Genomic DNA, 20,309 nt, shown 5'->3' with positions numbered 1-20,309 from the left:
CTCAGGACTGCCTTTGTTTTGTCCCACATATTTTGAACAGTTGTGTTTTCATTATCATTTGTTTCCATGAATTTTTTCAATTCTTCTTTGATTTCCTGGTTGACCCATTCAGTCTTTAGCAGGATGCTCTTTAGCCTTCATATATTTGAGTTCTTTCCAAGTTTCCTCTTGTGATTGAGTTCTAGCCTCAGAGCATTGTGGTTTGAAAATATGCAGGGAATGATCCCAATCTTTTGGTATCAGTTGAGACCTGATTTGTGACCCAGGATGTGATCTATTCCGGAGAATGTTCCATGTGCACTAGAGAAGAATGTGTATTCTGTTGCTTTGGGATGGAATGTTCTGAATATATCTGTGATGTCCATCTGGTCCAGTGTGTCATTTAAAGTCTATTTCCTTGTTGATCTTTTGCTTGGATCATCTGTCCATTTCAGTGAGGGGAGTGTTAAAGTCCCCTACTATTATTGTATTATTGTCGATGTGTTTCTTTGATTTTGTTATTAATTGGTTTATATAGTTGGCTGCTCCCATGTTAGAGGCATAGATATTTAAAATTGTTTATTTCTTCTTGTTGGACAGACCCCTTGGGTATGATATAGTGTCCTTTCTCATCTCTTATTATAGTCTTTGGCTTAAAATCTAATTGATCTGATATAAGGATTGCCACCACAGCTTTTTTTTCTTGTCCATTAGTGCTACTGCCCCTCAGAACAATTTGTTACTTAAACTACAGCCTCTGGAGGATTTTACTAGTTGCCAAGCACATTTAGATATGCCTTAAGAAAAGCATATACTGGGAACAGGTCTTTGGGGAGAAGGACAATAAAACAATCGTGAAGCTGGGCAGCTGGGGATGCCCAGCTGGCTCAGGGTGGAAGGCTGCCCCTTCACAGAAGCCAGGCAGCCGGGAACGCCCGGTCAGCTCAGGGTGGAACAAAATACCACCTGCTTCCCTTCTCCGTTATCACTCCTTTCTCTTCCCAGAAGCGTCCCTTGTTAGTTAGATGAGTCCTCTGAATGTGCTTGGTTAACTATAAACTTTATCCTCCTCTTTGCTTGTCTGCAAGACATGTGACTAACGTTTGACCTTTATCCGTCTTTCTGTTGGCTTTTGTTTCTATCTAATAAAAGTGAGACTGTGGAGTTGCTCGGGGCAGCAGTCTTTTCGACTGTTGTCCCCTGCTCCCAGTCTGTTGCAGCTGACTTGTTTGTGCCTAGTTCTTCTCCCGTTTGCTGACTGGAAGCGGTACATTAGCATTGTAAATTGTTTTCCACCTCCTCACTCTAAATATGGAGGTGTCTTTGGGTCTAAAATGAGTTTCTTGTAGACAGCATATTGATGGGTTTTGGTTTTTTATCCATTCTGATACCCTGTGGCTCTTGATTCAGGCTTTTAGGCCATTTACATTCAGGGTAAGTATTGAGAGACATGAATTTAGTGCCATTGTATCTCGTGGAAGGTGACTGTTACTGTATATTGTCTCTGTTCCTTTCTGATCTACTACTTTTAGGCTCTCTATTTGCTTAGAGGACCCCTTTCAATATTTCCTGTAGAGCTGATTTGGTGTTTGCAAATTCTTTCAGCTTTTGTTTGTCCTGGAAGCTTTTAATCTCTCCTTCTATTTTCAATGATAGCCTAGCTGGATATAGTATTCTTGGCTGCATGTTTTTCTCATTTAGTGCTCTGAATATATCATGCCAGCTCTTTCTGGCCTGCCAGGTCTCTGGGGATAAGTCTGCTGCCAATCTAATATTTTTACCATTGTATGTTACAGACTTCTTGTCCCAGGCTGCTTTCAGGGTTTTCTCTTTGTTGTTGAGACTTGAGAGTTTTACTATTAAATGGTGGGGTGTGAACCTATTCTTATTGATTTTGGGGGGTTCTCTGTGCCTTCTGGATTTTGATGCTTGTTCCCTTTGCCATATTAGGGAAATTCTCTACTACAATTCACTCCAACATACCTTCTGCCCCCTCTCTCTTTCTTCTTCTTCTGGAATCCCAATTATTCTAATACTGTTTCATCGTATGGTGTCACTTATCTCTCGAATTCTCCCTTTGCTCAGCTTCTTTGTTCTCCATCATTTGGTCTTCTATATCACTAATTCTCTCTTCTGCCTCCTTTATGCTAGCAGTGAGAGCCTCCACTTTTAATTGCAGCTCATTAATAGCTTTTTAAAATTTCAACTTGGTTAGGTTTTTGTTCTTTTCTTACTCCAGAAAGGAATTTTATCTCTCCAGAAAGTGTTTCTCTAATATCTTCCATGCCTTTTTTGAGCCCAGCTAGCACCTTGAGAATCGTCATTCTGAACTCTAGATCTTGCATATTAGCCATCTGTATTGATTAGGTCTCTAGCCGTTGGTACTGCCTCTTGTTCTTTTTTCTGTGGTTGGTTTTTCCACCCTGGCATTTTATCCAGGTAAGAATATATGAATAAGAGAATAAAATACTAAAAGGGTGGCAAAGGCCCCAGAAAAATGTATGCTAACTAAATCAGAAGAGACCCCAAATCAGGGAGAGAAGATAGGGGATAAAAAGAAATTTTTTAAAATTTAAAAATTAAAAAAAAAATCTATCTATCTATCTATCTATCTATCTTAGACTGGGGAGTAGAACAGAGCCACCCACTTGATTTTGGGTGTATTTTGGTCACTTAGAAGAAACTACTTCCCAAAATTTTAAAGAAAGAAAAACTTATATATATACAAAAATAAGGGTAAACACGATGAAGGGATGGAACATGACTGTAAAGATGAAAATTCTAAAAAATTCTTAAAAAAGAGTCGATAAGTTAAGTTGGTTGGAAAAAGAATGAAAAAGAAAGTGGAGAGAATGTGCTCAGGCTGGAGACTAGAACAAAGCCCTGTGCTAGATTTAGGGTATATTTTGATCTATTAGAAGAAATTGTATCCCAAAATTTTTTAGAAGAAAAAACCCTAATGTTTACAAAAAATAAAGTTAGATACAATGAAGGATAAAATATGAGTATAAGAATGAAAGTTTAAAAAGATTTTTTAAGAAAGGTATTGTTAAGATAAACTAGTTAAAAATGTTATAAGAGGAAAGAGGAAAAGTTAAAAAAATTAGAATAAGAAAAAAAATTTTAAAAATTTAATCAACTTTGCAAGACTAAAGAATCATGGGGAGAAAGCCATGAATTCCATGCTTTGCTTTCCCCTCCTCTGGATTTCCACTGTTTTCCTTGATCAGTGAGTTTGGTCAGCTGGATGTTCTTGCTGATCTCCTGGGGGAGGGGCCTGTTGCTGTGATTCTAAATGCCTTTCCCTGAGGCGGAGTTGCACCGCCCTTGCCAGGAGCCAGGCTAAGCAATCTGCTCAGAGCTTTTGTTCCCTGAACACTTTCTGTAGAGCTCTGGAGGATGGGAATCAACATGGTCCGAGGAGCCAAGAGCTCGGGGCCACACTCCTCAGTGCTCCCTCGGAGAAAAGCAGTCAGTCCCTTCTGTCTCTCTGGTCTCCAGCCACGGTCCGAGCTCACCTGGCCTGAGACCGAGTGTTTCTGTCTCTGGCGTACAGCCCCATTTGGAGTCTCCAAACCCAGCAGATTCCTGCAACTGTGCTCTTCAGTCAAGGAATGTGGGTCTCCCTGGATCTGCCACTTGTGGGGTCCCTGCTCGAAAAGCAGTGGTCTGACTATGCTACGGATCACAGTTTAAGGTAACCCTGTGCTGAGAACTCCTTCTCTGTGGTCGGCTTCCCTGCAGCGATACCTGGCAGCTCTGCGATACTCAGACACCCCTGGTCTTTCTCTGGCCCCAGGGGACCTGAGACCACAGTGTCCCCATGAGGGGATGCCCCCTCCCCCAGTTAGCCTCTGGAGCCATGTCCCTCAGGGGAGCAGACTTTTAGAAGTTCAGATTTTCTGCTTCGTTGCTCCACCGCTCGCTGGGAGTCAGCCCCTCTCCCCACAGTCTATCTTCCTGTTGTCTTGGATTTGCTTCTTCACACGTTCTACCTTCCAGAAAGTGGTTGATTTTCTGTTTCTAGAATTGCTGCCATTCTTCTCTTTGATCTCCTGTTGGGTTTGTAGGTGTTGGGAATGGTTTGATAACTCTAGCTGACTCCTGCAACCCGATGTCATCTCCGTCTGCCACTCCTCTGCCGTCTTCATTGGGATGCATATATCTTTTCAAATTAGTATTTCCATATTCTTCAGGTAAGTAATCCCAATAGTGGAATTACTGGATTATACAACAGTGCAACTTTAAATTTTTAACCACCTCCACACTGTTCTCCAGAGTGGCTGCACCAGTTTGCATTCCCACCAACAGTGCATGAGTTTCCCCTTTCTCCACATCCTTGTCAACAGTTGTCATTTCTTGTGCTGTTGATTTTAGCCCTTCAGACTGGTGTGGGGTGAAATCTCATTTTGGTTGTGATTCATGTTTTCCTGATGTTTGGGCATCTTTTCTTGTGTCTGTTGGCCATCTGGATTTCTTTTTTGGAGAAATGTCTGTTCATGTCTCTGTCTACTTTTAAATTCTTTTTTTTTTTTTTTTTTGGTGTTGAGTTGTACAGGTTCTTTATATATTTATCTTTATCAGATATGTCATTTCCAAATATCTTCTCCCATTCAGTGGGTTGTCTTTTAGCTTTCTGGATGGTTTCCTTTGCTGTGCAAAAGCTGTTCATTTTGATGCAGTCCCAATAGTTAATTTTTGCTTTTGTTTCCCTTACCTTAAGAGACGTAGCCATAAATATGTTTCTAAGGCTGACATCCAAGAGATTATTGCCTGTTTTTTTTTAGGAGTTTTATGGTTTCATGTCCCACGTTTAGGTCTTTAATCAATTTTGACTTTATGTTTGTGTGTGGTATAAGAAAGTGGTCCAGTTTCCCTGTTTTGCATATAGCTGTCCTGTTTTCCAAGCACTTTTAATTTGCTCATTGTTTTAGGTCATTTGGGCTGCCATAACAAAATACCATAGACTAGAATTTATTAACAAAGTGACAGAAATTTATTTCCTCACACTTCTGGAGTCAGGAAAGTCCATATCAGAGTGACAGTTTATTAGTTCTTGGTAAGAACTCTCTTCCTGGCTTGCAAATGGGTGCTTCCTTACTGTGTCTTCATATGGCAGGAAGAGAGGGAGTGGGGAGAGGGAGGGAGGGAGAGGAAGTGAGAGGCAGGGAGGGAGGGAGCTAGGATGACAGAGTGAGAGAGAGAGAGAGAGGGAGCAAGCTCTCCAGTCACTTGTCTAAAGACACTAATACTATCAGATCAGGGCCCTTCCCTTATGATCTCATTTAACATTATCTACTTCTGGGTTTTAAAAAAATTTTTATTTATTTATTTGAGAGAGAGAGAATGAGTGGTGGGGAGGGACAGAGGGAGAGAGAAAGAGAGAGAAGCTGCTGAGGCAGGGAGCTCAAGGCCTGGGCTTGATCCCAGGACCCCGAGATCATGACCTGAACTGAAGGCAGATGCTTAACTTACTGAGCCACCCAGGAGCCCCAATAAAATTGCTTTTAATAAACACAAAGATTAGGGAATGCAGGAAAAGCAGTTCTAAGAATGAAGTTTATAGTCATAAACACCTGCATTAAGAAAAAAAAAATACATTGTGGAGCCTGGATGGCTCAGTCAGTGGAGCATGTGACTCTTGATCTCAGGGTTATCAGTTCAAACCTGACATTGGGTATGGAGATTACTTAAAAATAAAAATTTTTAAAGAAAAAGAAAAAAAAATCTCAAACAACCTAACTTTACATCTCAAGGAACTAGAAAAAGAAGAACTAAGCCCAAAGTTAATAGGAAAAAAAATCAGAGAATAAATCAATGAAATAGACACTAAAAAAAAATCAATGATAACAAAAGGGAGTTTTTGAAAAAGATAAACAAGATAGATAAACCTTTAGCTAGACTTACCCAGAAAAGAGGATTCAAATAAATAAAATTAGAAATGAAAAAGGAGACATTATGACTGAAACCACATCAATACAAAGGATTATAAGACACTACTATGAACAATTACACACCAAAAAATTGGACCACCTAGAACAAAGAAATTGTATAAAAATAGAACCTATCAAAATTATGAAGAAATAGAAAATCTGAACAGACCAATGACTAGTAATCAAGAACCTCCTAACAGAGAAAAGTCCAGGACCGTATAGTTTTACTGTTGAGTTCTCCTAAACATGTAGAGAAGAATTAATGGCAATCCTCAAACTTTACCGAAAAAATAGAAGAGGTGAGAAGTTTTCCAAACTTATTTTACAAGGTTAACATTACCATGATAACCAAGCCAGAGAAAGACACTATAAGAAAATGACAGGCTATTATCACTGATGAGTATCAGGGGAAGAATCCTCAACAGAATATTAGCAAACCATATTCAACAGTGCATTAAACAATCATTCACAGTGATCAAGTGGGATTTATTCCACAGATGCAAGGATGGTTGAACATTCACAAATCAAAGTGGTATATTAACAAAATGAGGAACTACAATCATATGATTACCTCAATAGGACAATCTCTTCAATAAATGGCATTGGGAAACCTGAATTACAACTTGCAAAGGAGTGAAACTGGACCACTGTCTTACACCACACACAAAGGTCAACTCAAAATGGGTTAAAGACTTGATCCTAAGACCTGAAACTATCCAACTCCTTGAAGAAACATAGGGTTAAACTCCTCCACAATGATCCTGGCAAGTATTTTCTGGATTTGATGCCAAAAGCAAAGGGAACAAGAGCCAAAATAAACAAGCAGGTTTATGTCAAACTAAAAAGCTCGTCCTCTGACCCTGTGAGAGAATAAGATATTCCACAAAAATAAATTTTTTGGGAAACTAAAAATTGCCTTGTCAAACACCAAGACTTGTTTTTAGGAAATATTTTGTAAATTTATAATTTTTTTTCTTTTTTGGTAAATAGTAAATGCAATTTGAGAAAATGGGGCATAGCATCATTTGTTGATTATGCATGTCTGGGATATTATCATCAAGGTTCTAGGAAAACAAAGTTGAATCTTCTGCAGAAAACTAGTGAAAGTTGATAAGAAACATTCCAGTTTCTGAAATTCCCAAGAGAATGTTGCTAAAAGTCAGACGTATGTCTTTTATTACAGAAGGTTTTTCCCTACCATGGATATTTCTCTTTCCCTCCCATGGATATAATCTATTTATTCTATATATATATATTTTTTTTGCTTCATACCTTTCAATTTAGAGTTGTTATAATATCAACATTTTGCATTTCTTGGATGATGAATGATGTTGAACATCTTTTCATGTGTCTTTTTGCCATCATTCATCATCCAAGAAATGCAAATCAAAACCACAATGAGATATCACCTCACACCTTTAGGATGGCTTTTATTTAAAAGACAAGAAACAAACAAAAAAAGACAAGCAACCACAGGTGTTGGTGAGGACGTGGAGAAAGGGCAGTCCCCGTGCACTGGGGGTGGGAATGCAGGCTGATACAGTCACTCTGGAGAACAGGGCAGAGGGTCCTCAGAAAGTTAAACATAGAGCTACCATATAATCCAGCAATCCTACTTCTGAAAATGTATCGAAAGGAAATGAAACCATTATCTCAAAAAAAAATATCTACTCCCATGTTCCTTGCAGCATTATTCATAATAACCAAAGAATAGAAACAACTTAAGTCTCAATGGGTGAATGGATGAAGGACATAGTGTGTGTGGACCATTATCTGACACCACACGCAAAAATGAACTCTAAATGGATGAAAGACCTCCGTGTGAGACAGGAATCCATCAGAATCCTAGAGGAGAACATAGGCAGAGAAAGACAATTATCACATGGTGTCACTCATAGGTGGAACAGAAGGATAGAGCAGAGGACCACAGGGAAAGGGAGGGAAAACTGCAGGGGAGAAATAGGAGAGGGAGATGAACAGGAGAGACTGGACCCCGGGAAACAAACTGAGGTTACAGAGGGGCGGGGCGATGGGGTGCCAGGGTGACAGGCATTGAAGAGGGCATGTGTTGTGATGAGCACTGGGGGTCATACACAACTAATGAATCATGGAACACTACATCACAGACTAATGGTGTACTCTACAGTGGCTAACCGAACGTAATAAAAAAGAGAGAAAAAATAGTGTGTGTGTGTAATGAAATATTATTCAGCGTTATGAAACAGAAGAAGCCCATGTTGGGCTCCCTCCTCAGCAGGGAGCCTGCTTTTCCCTCTCCCTCTGCGCACCCCTGCTCATGTGCTCTCTCTCGATCAAATAAATAAATAAAATCCTTAAAAAATAAATAAATAAAATAAAAAAGAAGGAAACCCTACCGTTTGTAGCAACATAGATGAACCCAGAGGGCATTATACTAAGTGAACTAAATCAGACAAGGACAAATGCAGTATGTTAGCACTTATATGGGGATTAATAAAAAGTCGATCTCACAGACAGAGAAGGTAAAACCATGGTTGCTTGGGGCTGTGGGGCGGGTTTTTGAAAGAGGGAGAGATTGGTAAAAAGGTACAAAGTCAGTTGTGAGATAAGCAAGGTCTGCGGATGTAACACAGTGATTGTAAGTCAGCAAACACTGTATTGTATGGCTGGAATTCGCTGAGAGGAAGAACCTAAATGTTCTCACCAAAACAAGAACCAAAGTGAGTATGTGGGGTGCTGGGCTGTGTCAGCTCCCTGGACCTTCCACAGGGTGCAGCCCTCTCACACCAGCATGCTGTACACTTTAAATACCCCACAATTTTATGTCTCAGTTGTACCTCAGTAAAGCTGGAAAAAAAAAAAAAAAAAACAACTCAGGCACACTCCTAAGTTCTCCTTAGGCCTTTCTGTGAAAATCACAAATTACTAGTTGCTTCTCAAGTGGGCTTTTCTTCCTTCTAAATTAGGGGTCTTTAAAAAATTCGTCAGACACATGGTTTAAATAAACCTTTTGTTCTATGCAAAACTAGATTTAAGGAGTTGACAGGGTTGATTCAGGAGGAAAAAATTCAGATAGGAACTGGATGTTAGGGTAAAGACAGGGTCTGGGGGGGCTAAGGGGAGATGAGGTGGTCGGAAACTGGGACCATAGTAACTCGGACCAGGTGGACCTATGCTGGGGAATTTGTGATTTTAGCTTTTGGCATTCGGAAGGGGACGCATGAAAACAAAATATGCATGCTTGTGATTTTTATTGTTTTCCCAAGGCCTAAAACTTCATCATAAAATTTTTTTTTTTTTTTTTAGAGATTTTTATTTACTCACTTGAAAGAGAGAGAGAGAGAAAGACAAGCTGGGAGAAGGGCATGGGGAGAAGGAGAAGCAGGCTCCCCACTGAGCAGGGAACCCGATGTGGGGCTCCCCAGCACCCTGAGATCATGACCTGAGCTGAAGGCAGACGCTTCACCAACTGAGCCACCCCGGCGCCCCTTCATAATTTCTGTAACAACTCACACTTATTATTCAGGTTAGGGTCTTTCACTGAGGAGCTAGTCCCTAATGCAGATTCAATTTCCAAACAAAATTTCCTGAGGCACAGTACACATTTTATGTTAAACCAAATAGTGGATACTGTATAATAGGTTTCCTCTCCCCTCCACCATACTGTGATTTTACTGACAAAAATAACTAAATATTAAGCCTGGCTGGCTCTTCAAAACTTCACTGTTGTTTTCAATTTGATTCTATTTGCAAAAGATTGGATTCAGTGTATCATTCTCACAAAAACCTCCTTTTTGTCTTTGAATTGGTACCATATTTGTTTTTTAGAAACATTTACTGTTTCCTAGCACTCAGTGACTTAAGAAATAACGGACTCAGCACTCAAACCAACTTTCTCAAACCATTTATCTCCAACTACTTGCTCATGTGTTACAATCTCGTGTGAATCTTCTCTCTCATTTCGGGGAATGGACAGTGTGTGCGTGTGTGTGCACCAACATGCTAACTTTCCCAAGTGAGATTTCTCATCTCTCTGGTGAAAAGCTTAAAATGACATGCAAACATGGCTGAGCTGATCCATTTTGTTAAACTCACAACCTGTTCTTGGTTAACCGGTGGCCTTTCCTCCACGGGCATTAATCCAGTCTTCTGTGTTGCATTATTTTTCCTGAGGAAGCTTACCACAAATGCATCTTGTCTTTATATGCATTCTAACCACTTTTATAAATTTTTATTTCATTGTTTAAAGAAGGTTTAAAAAAAAACACAAATTGGGGCACTTTTTTTCTGATTTTCTCCCTCTCTTTTTTTCATTATGTAAAATTTAAAACATAAACAAAAGTCAAGGGAATGGAATGATTCGTTGCTATGTTTTATTACCCAACTTTAACAATTAATTACTTACACATGGTCAGTCTCGTTACATTTTGTGTATTTTTGCCCTATTCTGCTGGGTTTTTTTCTTGTATTTCCTAAAGACACTGCCTTTATCTGCTATTGTATTTAATATCTTGCCCTATTTTCTTGAACAGCACTTCTCCTGCTGGTTTTCACAGTACCTGTGTTCCCTTGTTCTGTCCCTGCGGTCGTCATCCACATTTGACCATAAGCACTAGGACGTGTATGAACACACGTGTCAGTAAAGGGCCTTTTCTGTTTGGGCCTTCCTGGATTACCAATAGTGAAAAACTGGCTAAACCAGCTTGACTGACACCAGAAATGTACTAAAAATAGTATGGCTTTCAAGTTCAGTGAAGGTTGAAACCGATCTTTTAAAATGTGTAGGCAATGGTTAAATCATCAACTCCATTCCTCTGTGTTCTCATCTCTGTGTCTGAGTGGAGCAGGGAAGTAGAGCCTGAGCCTCACGCACCGTGGGAGGGGGCCTGGCTGTCTCTATTTCTATCAGTGCTTCCTTTCTTGTTCTCTCAAGTTCCCAGAGTCATTGTGGAGGAATCAAGGGTGTGCCACAGAAGCAGACCTCGGTCACTTGTTAGCATTTTCTACAAGGAGTTAGTGACGTCGGGGGTTCAGTGGTGATCACTTTAAACTAGGTAATAGAAGTCAGAACAAATTTAAAATAGTATCATATCTAGATACATTCTATACATTCCTATAAACTTTAGTATCATTAAGCTGTGCTATCTAATTTTTCTTTCACATTTAGCAGCTTCCCAGGACTGTTTCTCTATTTTATTTTTAAATCATCTCTACACCCAGTGTGGGGCTTGAACTCTTGACCCTGATCAAGGGTCCCATGTTTCCACTGACCAAGCCAGCCAGGCACCCCTTTTCTCTTTCTTTAAAGTCATTTTTATGATGAGTGTTAGGAACACAGCAAAATGGAGAGGAATTTCCCATACGCCCCGTCCCTCCAGCCTCTGCGTAATCCATGGCCGTCATCAGGATCAGACATTTGTCACACCTGATGATCTGCACGGGCACCTTGTAGCGAGTCCTTGTTCCCTTAGGGGTCACTCTTGGCGCTGTACGTTCCTCGTGTTTGGACAAATGTATAATGACACGTCTCTATCATTATAGTATCACACAGGATTTTCACGATTCTTAAAATCCTCTGGGTCCCACGTATTTACCCTCCTTCCCAAACAGTCCTGGGCAATCCCTGACCTTTTTTGTTGTCTGTATAGTCTTGCATCTTCCAGAAGGTTGTGCTCTTGAAATCATATAAAATGTGGCCTTTCAGATTGACTTCTTTCACTCAGTGACATGAATTTAAAGCTCGTCCTTGTCTTTTCACGGCTTGACAGCTCATTTATTTTTAGTCCTGAATCATCCCCATTGTCCGTATGGACCACAGTTTATTTATCTATCCACCTTCTTTTTTTTTAAAGATTTTATTTATTTGCTTATTTGACACAGTGAGAGACAGTGAGAGAGGGAACACAAGCAGGGGCAGTGGAAGAGGGAGAAGCAGGCTTTCCACTGAGCAGGGAGGCCATGCGGGGCTCTATCCCAGGACTCTGGAATCAGAGCTCGAGCTGAAGGCAGACACTTAACAACTGAGCCACCCAGGTGCCCCTACCTGTTCACCTTTAAGAGCATCTTGGTTGATGATTAGTAATATCAGACATCTTTTCATATGCCTATTGGCCATTTGTATGTCTTCTCTGGAAAAATATTTGTTTAGGTCCTTTGCCCATTGTAATCAAATTTTTGTAAATGTGTGTGTCTGGTTGTATGAGTTCTTTGTGTATTTTGGATACTACTCCCTTATCAGATACACCATTTGCAAATATCTTCTCCCATTCATTAGATTGCCTTTTCATTTTGTTGTTGGTTTCATTTGCTGGGCAAAGACTTTATAGTTTGACATACTCCCAGTTGTTTAATTTTTGCTTCTGTTGCCCTTGGCCTGAGGATACAGATGCAAAAGAAATTGCTAAGACCAATATCTAAGAGTTTACTTCCTAAGTTTGTATTTTAGGATTTTTATGGTTTCAGGCCTAACATACAGATCTTTAACTCATTTTGAGTATTTTATTATGTGGTGTTTAAAAAGTGGTCACATTTCATTCTTTTTCCGATTACATTTATTGAATAGACTATCTTTCCCCACTGCATATTCTTACCTGTTTTGTTGTAGAATAACTGATCATAGAGTTTGGGTTTATTTCTGCACTCTCTATCCTGTTCCATTGATCCTTCTGTCTATATTTTTGTTTACTATAGCTTCTTAGAATAATTTAAAATCTGGGACAGTCATACTTCCAGCTTTGTCTTTCTCAGGATTGCTTTGACTATTTGTGAAACTTATTCTTATGCATTTTATTCTTTTTGATATGATTGTAAATGAGATTGCTTCTTAATTTCTCTTTTTGCTAGGTCATTATTAGTGTAGGGAAATGCAACAGATTTCTGTATATTAATTTTGTGTTTTGGAATTTTTACTGAGTTTATTTATTAGTTCTAATATAATTTTTTGGAGAAGTCTTTAGGGTTTTCTGTATTTAGTATCATGTCATCTTGTGACAGTTTTAATTCTTCCTTATCAAGTTGGATGTTCTCTCTTGGTTACTATTTTCATGGAATATCTTTTCTCATACTTCTATTTCAACCTATTTCTGTCTTTAGCTCTAAGTGAGTCCCTTGTAACCAGCATGTACTGCATCATCTGTTTTTTTCCCATATTGTCAATCTCCATCTTTAGATTGGAGAGAACATTTAAAACCTGGGTATGTTTAAATTAATTAATAATAATTGCTCAAAGCTCAATTTTTTAGGTTAGAGATTTTTTAAGGTTCTTTTTGTTTTTAGGTTAGATTAGGGTCCATCTGTGAATTAACTGATTCTTATTGTAATATAACACCACTGAGGGTTAAGCCGCTGCCTTTGGCTCAGGTCATGATCCTAGGGTCCTGGGATCGAGCCCCGCATCGGGCTCTCTGCACAGCAGGGAGCCTGCTTCCCTTCCTCTCTCTCTGCCTGCCTCTCTGCCTACTTGTGATCTCTCTGTCAAAACAAAACAAAACAAAACAAAACAAAAGCAAAAAAAACACCACTGACTTGACATCTGTGAAGGGTGAATAACAACAGACACCTATGAAATTACAAACTGTTGAGCTGATGCAATCAGTGTGGGTGGGAGACATAGGAGTCCACTGCATGACTTTAACTAATGTGTTAAAGTTATTTGTTTATATGCCTGTCTTTATGTTGAGTCTGTAATCTCCTTAAGGGCACAGACTGTATCTTAGTCATCTCTATATTTCTGGCGAACAGTAAATGCAAAATGTATTTCTTGGTGAATAAAGGAGTGAAGGGATGGATATTTAGAATACGGTGTCTAAATGCAAAAACACTTATTTAGAGGACCTAGACACAGCCAACTTATTTAGAGTAAGACCATAAGTCCAGAAAACAGTGGTGATCTTTGTAATTGCTTTCAAAGATGAAAAATCCAGGGAAGTAGCTGTTAATGTACTTTCTGTAAAGACCTGCAGGTCATGCATCAATATGTTCAGCACTACGTGCATCTGACATGGACAGCAGGGATATGAACCACCTACTTGCATATTACATGCAAAGCCATCATTCTGAGGTCACCTAAAAGGGAGCCTTTGTCACTATTGATGTCTTCATGTAATTTTATTTGAAAGCTGCTGCTCTCTCATAAACCTGTGTCCAAGATAAAGTGTATCTTCACATTAAACATTTCAAGAAATAAGTGATGTGGGGCGCCCGAGTTGTCTGTCACAGTATCCTGAGCAGATACTATGTGGTGAGAATTCAAAAATCAAAAGAAAAATTGTTTCCATTTAAGCTTGTAAATCACAAGCATTTTTGTGTTTTTATACAGCTTCAATCTGTTATAATCTGTTATGTCAATGGTCTTGATAAACCTACTGAGTAGATAGGACCAAGTTAAAAAAAACCGAACAAACCACTTAAAAAAAATGCTTATTTTGCACCCGATGATCTATCAGCCCTTTCACATAGGTATTGGTGCCCCCCAGGGAACTGAGGTACAGAAGCTGTAACTGATTTTTCCGAATTTCCATATAAGGAGGTGCCAGAGCCAAGAGGGGATCACCTTTTCTGACCTCAGTCCAGCGCTTACTCCATAACGTGCTGATTCTTAAGTAGAAACTCTGGAACACATTGCCTGGGGAGATTGTAGACAATGAATATGCTTGGATTTTCTAGTGAATTCTCTGCCTTGTTGATTTACTGTCTTCATGACAGGGAGAGGGCACTCCAAAAGCCATACCCATGACCCTTATATTTGTGGCTTATTTTGGAAACGACCGTCTATGTGACCATCGCTGTCCTAGGTTATTTAAGGAGGGTGGCGAATGGAAGAGACAAGTTGTCTGTACTGCTGGAGCCTGGGTTCTAGTGAGAGAAAACAGAAAATAACTATGAAGAAGGACAGGAAATGTAGCTTGAGAGAGTGGTAAATGAGGTGAAGAAAATAAGATAGTAGAGTACAGTGGGCTAAGAAGTGACTACGGAAGGTGATACTGAAACATAGTGGAAATCAGTACTGTTAATTTGCCTTGATGAATTAAAATTTTCTTGGAAGATTGATCTGTAAGCACCTAAGTCATAAATGAGATGACATATAGGGAAAATTTGGAAATATTAAAATATTAAAATCCTATGCTTAAGTGAAGTAAAAAAACAATGTAGCTTCTCGCCCCCCTCCCCAGACTTTCATTGTCATCTTTATCAACGCTAATGGATAGACATACCCAGTCATAAAGGAAGACTAACTTTGACCCTGGGCAGCGGCACTATTTTCCAGTAGCCCTTTATTCCATTTATTCCATTAGTTTCAACTGAATGTTGACTTTAGAGGGGGGATTATAAATTGTACTGTGCCCATAGTCATAGCAGGGATGAGAATTGGTTACTTTGTACTTCAATTAATACATATGTATGTGATAAATATTTATGTATAGTGACCGTTCACTGGGCGGTCATTCTTCAAAATCCTATTAATTTCATGTAGTCAGACAGTGTTGTAGAAGACTGCACTCTATCCTCTATGGAAGAACGCCCCTCCACAGTCCTGCCCATGCTAGCGTTCAGTCAGTTACTGCTAAGGCCTGGCGTTACTACCTCCTCCTGGAAGACTGTGACACAGACACATCTACTGGAAAGCCCTGCTCTCGGAGGGACACTTTGATTGTGCTATGGCGATATTCCTAACTGTGAAAAACAAGCAGACTGTGTGGGCTTCTCTGCTGAGTATTCAAGCCCTCGGCTTAAGTTCGGTCCTTTGTGGAGGACTGGGCTGGATATCACGGTATGTCAAACTTGTATAATACTTCCACTTTCATCCCCATTTATTCAGCCCATTCCGTAAAGCAGGCACTTAATTATTTTGGAATGCCCTTAACAAACATGACTCTTTTAAAGAGCTTTATATTTTCCCCTCCTCCAGGAAGTTCTTTACTCAGTGGAATTAAATGACGATTGCACTTCTCACTGAATGGTAGAGTTAACATCTGTCTGAGGGAAAACATGCATAAGGACTTGAAAGCTAACAGAAAATGGTGGCTTGTGCTCTCTTGCTACTTTGGAATCTTCCTTGTGATAGGGATAAATCATAATGAAAATGCAACATCTCACAATTTATGGGATGGAGTGAAAGCAATACCTAGATAAAAATTTATAGTTGTAAACATCTACCTTAAAATTATGAGAAAGATCTCAAAGCAATAACCTTACTGTTCACCTTTAAGACTCAGCTAGCAGAAGGAAGCAATCACTATACCAGAAATGAAGAATGTCTTTTGACTGGCAAACCAACAGGCTGAACTGAGCTAAGGAGAGAATCAGTGAGTTAGAAGAATGGTTAATAGAAAATTTCAAAACTGGGGTACAAAAACTAAAGAATTAAAAAGACAGAAGAGAATATCCAAGAGCCTTGGGACAATTTCAAAAGGTATAATATATGCCTAGTGGGAATACCAGAAAGAGAAGAGAAAAAGAAGTCAAACATTTTATGGTAATGGCTTCAAAGTTGAGAATTTTCCAGACTTAGTGTTAGTCCCTGTATTAGTTTGGTAGGTCTACCATAACAAAGTTCTGTAAATTGTATGGCTTAGGCAATGAAAATATATTGTGTAGTTTCAGAGTCTAGAAGTATGAGATCAAAGTGTCAGAAGCATGGGTTCTGTGTTGAAGGGCATGAGAAGAAAAACATGTTCCAAGCCTTTCCTGTAGCTTCTGGTGGTTTTCTGGCAACCTTTGTCATGCCTTCCTGCAGAAGCATCGTTTGAATGTCTGCGTCCATCTTCACATTGTGTTCTCCCTCTGTCTCTATGCCAAGATTTTCTCCTTTTATTTCATTATGCTATCTTAAAAAAAAAGATTTTATTTATTTATCTGAGAGAGGGAGAGTGAGCACGAGAGAGAGAGAAGGCAAGCATGAGAGAGGGGGACTGAGCATGGGTGGTGGCGGGTGGGCAGAGGGAGAGGGATGAACCGACTCCCCACTGATCAGGGAGTCCGACTTGCGATCGTGACGTGAGGTTTAACTGACTGAGCCACCCAGGCATCCCAACATTTTCTCCTTTTAAAAAGGACACCCAGTATGGGGTGCCTAGGTAGCTGAGTTGGTTAAGCCCAACTTTTGATTTCAGCAAAGGTCATGATCTCAGGGTTGTGAGGTCCAGCCCCACACCAGTGTGGAGCCTGCTTAAGATTCTCTCTCTCCCTTTCCCTCCGCCCTTCCCCCTGCTAAATGTGTGTGTGTGTGTGTGTGTGTGTGTGTGTGTGTGTGTGTGTGTACACACACACACAATATGTACATATTTATTTATTTATTTTACTTCAGTACGTCTGTCTGCTCTAGGAAAGATGTTAGGGTTTGAAGCCAACAGTCAAGAAAGAATTCTCGAGACATCGCTGGTGCAAAAAGGTGATTTTTTAAAAAAGATTTTATTTATTTATTTGACAAACAGAGATAACAAGTAGGCAGAGAGGCAGGCGGGGGTGGGGGGGAGGGGAAGCAGGCTCCCTGCCAAGCAGAGACCACCGATGTGGGACTCGATCCCAGGACGCTGAGATCATGACCTGAGCCAAACGCAGAGGCTTAACCCACAGAGCCACCCAGGCGCCCCACAAAAAGGTGATTTTATTAAAATGTGGCAACAGGACTCATGGGCAGAAAGAGCTGTGGTGGGGTTGTGAGGAGTGGTGATTATATACCGTGGGGTTGGGGAGGTAAGGAAAAGGGAAGTTGCTTTTTAAAAATTTTTTTTAAAAACTTATTTAACAGACAGATCACAAGTAGGCAGACAGTCAGGCAGAGAGAGGAGGAAGCAGGCTCCCGGCTGAGCAGAGAGCCCGATCCCAGAACCTGGGGACCATGACCTGAGGGAGGCCTCAACCCACTGCGCCACCCAGGTGCCCCGAAAAGGGAAGTTTTCAAAAACTTTCATGTACTGAAGAAGACACACAGGATCCTGGAGACTCTTCGCTATTCGTCAAGTTAAGGTTGTTTTTCCTTCTAGTAAGGCATTAACTGCAAGGGTGTTGGGAGCTTCCTGGAGGAAAATTATATTCCACCTATCACTCGTCCTTATCAATGGGTTGTAGGCTTAAAAGGAATTCAATTTTACATTGCCTTCTGCCTCAGCTTCCCTCAGTTTTATGGAGGGAGGGTGATAGGATAACTCAAGAAATTGAGTTATGGGTCTTTGAAAGTTGGGCTATTGATAAGAAAGCTTCTTTCTTGTAAATCACCTGACACTTGTAAACTGAGGGAGACTCAGGTCTTGCAGGATTGTGATTTCTACAAGTTAAGTATTTGTTTTTCCTTTAGGGCAGCCAGGACTGCCTGAGGAAGGTCACACATATCCCACAGTGGGGAGTGGGCGGTGTAGGGTGCCAGCTTCTGCTTTGTCCTCCACGAGCCTTCTGCTCCCTCATACATCCTGTCCCTTTCCATCCAGAATGTGCGAGCTGAGCTATCAGGATTGACAATCCCTGAGACTCCCCGTTCATGGTGTCTTCACCGGGAGGAGCATGGGTGGGGGAAACAAAACAGTGGGTGGGTTCGGGTCTCAGGGGAGCTCCAGTACAGCTCTGTCCTTGTTCCTTCTGTGTCCCTGGAGAGGAAAATCTCAGAACAGCGAGAGGAGAACAAGCAGGAGGAAGGGAAGAGGTCCCCGGATGGCTAATTGGTCTGCCGTTTCTTTCCTTGTTTAAGGGTTCATTTTATTCATGCGTATTTTTACTACAAAATCACCCATTTCCTCTCGGTTGTCAGTCTGATGCAATAGGTTTCTCTTATTTGACCTTTGATTTCTGCTCTTTTAAAATTTTTCTTCAGAATTGTCACTGATGGGCCGGCTGGGAAACCGGGGCTCCAAAATTGTGGATCTTCCCGCCAACCCTCTCCAAGATAGCGGACTTTCCCACCACCCTCACTGCGGCCTCCACGTCACCGTCAGGAGACTGAAACTCTCCACCCAGGAGCTTCCAAATTGAGAACTGCTCATCAGGACCACCCTCGCCCCATATGCTCCGATCACCACGTGCCCAATGGGCGCAAGGCTATGCCCTACCTCAACCTGATAAAAGACCCCCACCAACTCCCTCCCAGGGCGACTTCCCCGACTCACTATACCCCCCCCACCTTCTGTGAGTCGCGGAACCTCGCCCGAGGGTGCTTGCAATAAAGTTCATCTCCCGGATCCATTTGCCTCGTAGCCTCTTTTCTTACCATCGCTGGTGGGAGCAACTTTACAGTCACAATTAATGAACAAATATTGGTATGTTATTTTTAGTTAAAGTCCATATTTTTAAAAATTTATTTATTTATTTATTTGACAGACAGAGATCACAAGTAGGCAGAGAGGCAGGCAGAGAGAGAGGAGGAAGCAGGCTCCCCTGCTGAGCAGAGAGCCCGATGTGGGGCTCGATCCCAGGACCCTGAGATCATGACCTGAGCCGAAGGCAGCGGCCTAACCCACTGAGCCACCCAGGTGCCCCTAAAGTCCATATTTTATTCAGTTTCCTCTACTCTATCTTTTCCTGCTCCAGGATCCCATGCAGGGCACTGCATGACATGCAGTCATCATGTCTCTTTAGGCTCTCCTTGGCTAGGACAGTCCCTTATACTTGTCTTGTTTCAGTGACCTTGATAGTGTAAAGGAGTGGTCACATGTTCTGTAGAAAGTCCTGCATTTGGATTTATGGCGTCTTCCTCATGATTAGACTGGGGTTATGGGTTTTGATAACCTGTCATCACTTTATATCATTACTTTAGATCTCTCATCACTTTATATCAAGGGAACATGGCCTGGAGGGCACTTGTCACTGTTTGTTTTAACATTGGTCACCTGGCCTCGTTGGTCAGACTTCCCCACCATGAGGTTACTCTTCCTAATGAGTGTATGGTGTGTCTTCTTGAGCAGGAAGACACAGTGCTGAGCCCACACTGTGGGAGAGGGAGTTATCTCTCCCTCCCGGATGGAGAGCTGAGTGTCTACATCTGTTATTTGGAATTCTGCATAGGACAGGTCTTTTCAACCCCATTTGTAAAACAAACAAACAAAACAAAAACCAACCAACCAACCAACCAAACAAACAAAAACCTATGTAATTTGTTAATAAAAATGCAACTGAGTCATTTAAAAGATTACATCGCTTTATTGAACAATTCATGAATCCCATCTAGCAAATAGAAAGGAGCTCCCTTGAGCTTCAGGGAAGGAAAGGTTTTTAAAGGGAGACAGGGAATTGGACAAAGGAAATTGTTAGCCAAGAAAGCATTGTTTTTGGCAAGGTCAGCCCCCTCAGGGGACCAGAAGGGGCCATTCGATATATTTTCCAGGTTGACCGGTTAAATGTTACACGGGGTGTGTGTGTGTGAAATTGGAGTTAGATTATTTAGTTAAGTCTTGGTTTGCTGGCTTGGGTCTCTTAACACAAGGGACTCCA

The 20,309-nt window shown here is 40.8% G+C and overlaps 1 long non-coding RNA gene across 1 annotated transcript; it reads left to right on the top strand.

Moving 5' to 3' along the window:
• The first annotated feature begins 432 nt into the window (after positions 1-432).
• LOC125107834 (uncharacterized) lies at positions 433-18,881 on the top strand. Its single transcript, XR_007129667.1, has 3 exons — positions 433-444; positions 17,536-17,545; positions 18,773-18,881. It is a non-coding gene; the product is annotated as an uncharacterized LOC125107834 (long non-coding RNA).
• The last annotated feature ends 1,428 nt before the right edge of the window (positions 18,882-20,309 follow it).

The sequence above is a fragment of the Lutra lutra genome, chromosome 8, assembly GCF_902655055.1.
Source record: "Lutra lutra chromosome 8, mLutLut1.2, whole genome shotgun sequence".
Taxonomy (NCBI): domain Eukaryota; kingdom Metazoa; phylum Chordata; class Mammalia; order Carnivora; family Mustelidae; genus Lutra; species Lutra lutra.
The sequence above is the reverse complement of the archived record's forward strand: the minus strand, read 5'-3'. Positions and strand labels throughout refer to the sequence as shown.